We start from the raw sequence: 6,017 nt of genomic DNA, 5'->3' as shown, positions 1-6,017 counted from the left end.
ACGCCCCCGCCCCCTTCTGCTCATCCAATCACCGAGCAGGAAGAACCTGTTCCTGGTTTTCTCGCTTGCGGCTAGTCTCCTTCCTTTCTCTAAGTCCCGATTCATTCCCCCCATTTCTCTCTCCTTTCCCGTCCCTTCTGTAGTCTGGGTGGGTTTGGGGAGCCCCCAGGAGGCACTGTGAGCATTTAACACACACACACACACACCCCCGTGCTCATTCTCAGTCGATCCATTTGTTATTAGGGGACTAAGTTTCATTACCTGCCACCTGCTACCTGCCACACCGGATGGCTCACTTCTATGGTCCCATTTTATTAAAGTAAGGAGTGGGTGGTGAAAAGAGCAATACATTTAGATTAATTTTTAAAAGACCTCTGTTTGGGTACTGACTTAATAGATTTAATAGGATAGTTTCGAAAACAAAAGCCAATGCAAAAAGACTGCTTAAAGCAACCAAAAGGGTCCAGGTTTCATATGGCCGATTTTGCCGTTTTCTTACTGCTTCATCAGTATCAGAAATCTGTTCCTTCATTTGGCTTTAAAGAAATACCTTTTCTACCAGGTTACGTTTCACTTTCCTGATCCATCCAGTATTTACTAAAATCAACGAGGACTTTTCCTTCTTGGTATACAGATCTCGTTTTTTCCAATCCGGAGCATATGATCATCTGGGCTGCTGCTTTGCTTGGATGAAGCTGCTGCTTCAGAACTTTCTCGTGGTTTTTGCTTCTTTATGGGTTCTTCTGGAAGAGCTTGCTTTTGCCTCTTTGCCTTTTTGTCTGTTTCGCTGACAGAATCACTCCCAGGTGAGCCTGAAGAAACACGTTCCTTTGATCTGGGCATGGCTCTGACCATTCCTGCAGCCATACCCTCCACTGCTCTCAGAATTCAGAATTTCTCCCTTCTTACCCTCTCCCCCCAGGCAGGAAATAGACTGATAGCGGTTATCCCCTTACTTTCATGTGATCCATATTTCCCTATTGCTCATGTCATGATAGAAGTCACATATCCCAGCTACATCGAGTAGAAATCTCATGAAGGAAATAGAGTGGAAGATGGCAGGTACTCAGATTCTGCACTCAGATTCGTGTGAAATTGTTTAGTAAGAATAGCTGGCCTGGGGGCAGCTGGGTAGCTCAGTGGATTGAGAGCCCGGCCTAGAGATGGGAGGTCCTAGGTTCAAATCTGACTTCAGACACTTCCCAGCTGTGTGACCCTGGGCAAGTCACTTGACCCCCATTGCCTACCCTTACCACTCTTCTGCCTTGGAGCCAATACACAGTATTGACTCCAAGAAGGAAGGTAAGGATTTAAAAAAAAAATTTTTTTTTTTAAAGTAAGAATAGCTGGTAGAAACCTGTCATTCTGATTTCCTCAGGGAAGGTTTCTTGGAAGAGGCTGCATTGGATAGTAGGAGTGGTAAAAGAAAAATATGTTATAAAGGGAAATGAAAGTGTTATTATATCAATATTAATAAAGGTGACAGCACATAGAATAGGTGCCAACATGGTGCAGTGGGTAGAGATCTGGGCCTAGAGTCAGGAAGATCTGGGTTCAAATTTCTCTTTAGATACTTACTAGCTGTATGACCTCTGTGAGCCATGAGCTGCAACCTCTGTCTCAGACTCCTCATCTGTAAAATGGGGATAATAATAGCACCTGCCTCCTGGAAAGTTGTGAGGATCAGATGAAATATTTGTAAAGTGCTTCATAGACTCAAATGCTACTTATAATTATGATGGTATGAAATGATATTTGATATGACATGAAAGGAGCACTAGATTTTTGCAGAGCTCAGGTTAGAATCCTAGCCACACCCACCATTCATTACCTCTGTGCCCCTGGGCACAAGTTACTAAACCTAGTTCTCTGGGCTCTCTTTGTTGACCCTCAGCCTGCACACCAACAACTGCCTCTGGACCACAATGTTCTTTGTCAAGGTTGAGAGTCTGTAGGGTCTTCTTCAGGATGGTTTCTTCTGGCGAGGAAAGGTACTCCCAAAGAAATCAAAAGCTTTCCTTTTTCTCACTCATAGGCTGGAGAAACAGGATCAGCAGAGATAAGCTCCAAGACAGGAAGAGTAGTTGTGTTATGGGGTGCAGAACCCCCTCACGTAGTGGGTTTCAATGGTGAACCCCTGAGTTCGGGTAGGATACCTTTTGCAAGAATGCAAGACTGAAACTTAACTTAAAAGTAAAAAGAGAAATTTATTAATTTGGAAAGTAATGTTGAGAATGGCCAGGAGGATAGGAAGGTGGGATAGCAAGCAAGGTAGAACAGCAAAATGGGGAGCTTGTGGGGCATCATGGATGAAAAATCTGTCTCCCCCAGTTACAGCATGAGTGGAACAACCCTAGGGGTTGCTCCTCGAATGCTTCAGTTCAGGGGTTTTTATACTCTCTTTACAACAGTGAGTATGTGACTCTAGTGGTAACCACTCAGGCATGGGGGGGGGGGTCTGCCTGAAGACAATAGGGGGTGGCCCTCATAGCTCAGAGGATAGATGGATGTCTGAGATACAACCTGATGATATCAAGGTAGAGCTCGGAGGTGGATCTCCATATCCATTTCAAACTAAAGGACCATTCAAAGGTGATACTAATCTCAGGACTTTACAGGATCTATTAGATGTTCTTGGGTTAGGAGTCACAAGGACAGAAAGGAGCAAGGGAATTTCCCTGTTTACAGTTTGCCTGGGCTAGGAGTACAGTGTCCATGCCATCTCTGTACAATGCGCATGTCAGCTGCACCTTCAAAATCTCTCCTCCCACATTCCAGAATCTCCTGTCTTAGAGTTCCTAGCATGTGGTCATGCTAGCCTCTTCAAACCAACTTTTACTACATTTAAATTCATTCCTATTTCTGTAATTTCTACCATAACAATATATATTGTTAAAATAAAGCAAGAATAAAAGTACCAGCCACTCTCCCAAACCTGTGGGCACACTCTCACCCATACCACCTCAATTCCAAGGGCAGAGGGCTCAAACCAAAAGCATTTACTACAAGTTTTCCCCCTCATCTTCAAGAAACTGAAGAAGAGCTTCACAGTGGATACAATCAAGTAAATCAGTATTTTAAAGAAATGATCAGGAAGTTGGAGATACAAAGAGGGGAGTAGTTCTGATTGGATTATTTAAGAGGGGCTGATGTGAGGATCAGTGCAGCCATTAAGCCTGACCTCCTAAGAGATTCAATAGGAGAGACTTCCAAGACAAAAGGGTACTCAAGATTGGCACTTACGAGTTGTTGATGGGTACTTTGGGGGCTAAGACCACCAGCCTGGGACTCCTGCTTCAGGCAAATTCCCAAACAAACTCAAAAGACTCAATTCAAAACACTGTCTTACAGGGAGAAGGGAGCTTGAAGAGAAATGGATGGAAGTTGTGGGGGGAACCAGTCTCTACTAACTTTTGGAGATATCAATAACTATTAATAACTTGAGAAATAACACACTAATTTCTCACTTCACACATAAATGTGGTAGCCTAGCCAAAGGGAGAGTCATTCCCTCTCACAGGATCTGGGATCATGGCTATGGGGTCAAACTATCACTGAGCTAAGTCTCAGTCACTCCTTAAAGCAACTCACAAATTCAGCATAGACTCTAGTGATGACACTTTTGTTCCTTTTACTTTTCAGACATCTCCAATACTCCACTTCAAAGTGGAAGAAAACACAAAGAAATAAAACCCAGAGATGCTATGCATTCGGAGGCCACATATGGTCTATGGTAGGAAAACCTCAAGACCTCTTCTCCCACCCAGAGACTTAAAAGCATGTCTTACTTCCATTAAAGCTCATGAAAGGGAGTTGGAAATCTTTTGTATGCATTTCCACTTCTGACTCATTAGCTAATTTAAAGACATGTAGTAAATGGACTGAAAATCATCACATAATCTCATGCATGTGCTCTTGTGTGGGATAAAAACTGATTTCAAGTGCCTCAATCAAAAAAAAAAAGAGCTCCAGTGCCGCATTCACTCAAATAAACAAAATCAGAGTGGAAGGTAGGAATAAAAAGAGGCAGTTGTTTATCACCCTTCATAAAAGAGAGCACTCCAATACTCCAATGATGGACTAAGACCACACACACACACACACACACACACACACACACACACACACACACACACACACACCAGGCTTTGACCTACAAATCAAAACACCTGTGCTTCCAACCCAACTTAGGTGAGACAAGGGAAGCAACAGAGCTGTTCATTGCCCCTTCTGTCCTCATCAGTCTCCCTCTCAAGCCTGGAGTCCTCAGCCAACAAAGAGGCAACAAACTAGCTTTTATAAGCTAAATGCTCACTCTGAGAAGAGCACACTCAATTCTGTCCCACGCACTCTGAAGTGGAGAGTTGGACCCATTTATGCCAAGTCAACAGGCACTTCTTGAAACGTTCATCACATGCTCCTGTTCCCAGAATTCATTGCCCAGGTCCTTATTATAAATGTATAGCCTACTGGAGTCCACCATCTTATTGAACTTCATCTTTCACATCCATACCCCAGTTTCCCTTCCTATTCATCTATTTCTATCTTGAGGAACCATTATTTTTGTGGTTATTCATGCTTGAAAACTTTAAGTTTCTTTTGCTGGCCCTCTCCTACCTTTCCAGTCTTCTTATACCTTATGATCTAGTGACACTGGACTCCTTGCTGTCCTTCTGAGTATTCCCACTGCCTGTTTCTTATGCATGGAATACTCTCTCTCCACCTCTTGTTTTTCCCAAGAAAAGTGCTATTATTATTCTTAGACTCTGGGCAAGTTCTTTAGTCTTTGTTTGCCTCAATTTCCTCAACTGTAAAATGGAAATACTAATAGCATCTACCTCCCAAAGTTGTTGAAAGGATCAAATAGGCAATAATTGTAAAATGCTTAGAATAATCCCTGGCAAATAGTAAGCATTATATAACTATTAGCTCTTATTGTCATTTTTCAGAAAAGGAAACTAAAGCAGACAGAGATTAAGTAACTAGTCCAGTGTCATACAGTTGATAAGGATCTGAGTCAGGATTTGAATTCAAATCTTCCTAAAGTTCAGTGCTCTGTGCACTATGGAACCACCTGGCCACCACCTTCAAGTTCGAACCCAATAAAAGACAATATTTGCTCTTTGAGGATCAGCCCAAGTCTGGAAAGGCAGATCGCCACAAAGTTATCTCCTAAGAAGATGGCCATTGTGACTCATGAACCAGAAATAGAAGGTACAGAATGGCATGGAGGGAAGTAAAGGGGGCTCCAACAACTTTTTTTCTAAACCCTTAACTTCTGTGTATTGGCTTCTAGGTGGAAGATTGGTAAGGGTGGGCAATGGGGGTCAAGTGACTTGCCCAGGGTCACACAGCTGGGAAGTGTCTGAGGCCGGATTTGAACCCAGGACCTCCCGTCTCTAGGCCTGAGTCTCAATCCACTGAGCTACCCAGCTGCCCGCTCCAACAACTTTTAGACAGTCTATGTTCATTTAACTTGGCACTCAACACATGTGTGTGGGGGGTAATTGAGATTGAAATTAAGGTAAACTGAGACACAAAATTTTGAGTATGTTCAATTTATTGTAAGACTAACCAATTGCCAATAAAATGGGTCTTTCAGCTCCTTATTAAGCCAAAAGGCCACAAGGTGGGGCTTACCAGCCTTCATATAGTTTTTTTTTAATTTGTTTGTTTTAAAAAACCCTTACTTTCCGTTTTGGAATCAATACTGTGTATTGGTTTCAAGGCAGAAGAGCAACAAGGGCTAGGCAATGGGGGTTAAGTGACTTGCCCAGGGTCACACAGCTAGGAAGGGTCTGAGGTCAGATTTGAACCCAGGATTTCTAGTCTCTGGGCCTGGCTCTCAATCCAATGAACCACCCAGCTGCCCTACTTCATATAGTTTTGGGAAGTATAAGAGAACAAAGAACAGGAAACACCACAGATGGAAAACAATGATTGGTTGGAAGTCTGGAATGCAAGGCTAGCAATGATGTCTCCATGCATCTTATTGATATGGGAAGCTCATTGGTGGT

The 6,017-nt window shown here is 43.0% G+C and overlaps 1 pseudogene; it reads right to left on the bottom strand.

The window, feature by feature from the left end:
- Positions 1–28: 28 nt before the first annotated feature.
- LOC123241068 lies at positions 29–843 on the bottom strand (annotated as a pseudogene).
- Between the last annotated feature and the right edge of the window lie 5,174 nt (positions 844–6,017).

This window comes from Gracilinanus agilis, chromosome 3 (genome assembly GCF_016433145.1).
Source record: "Gracilinanus agilis isolate LMUSP501 chromosome 3, AgileGrace, whole genome shotgun sequence".
Taxonomy (NCBI): Eukaryota; Metazoa; Chordata; class Mammalia; order Didelphimorphia; family Didelphidae; genus Gracilinanus; species Gracilinanus agilis.
This window is presented reverse-complemented; position numbering and strand designations above follow the sequence as displayed.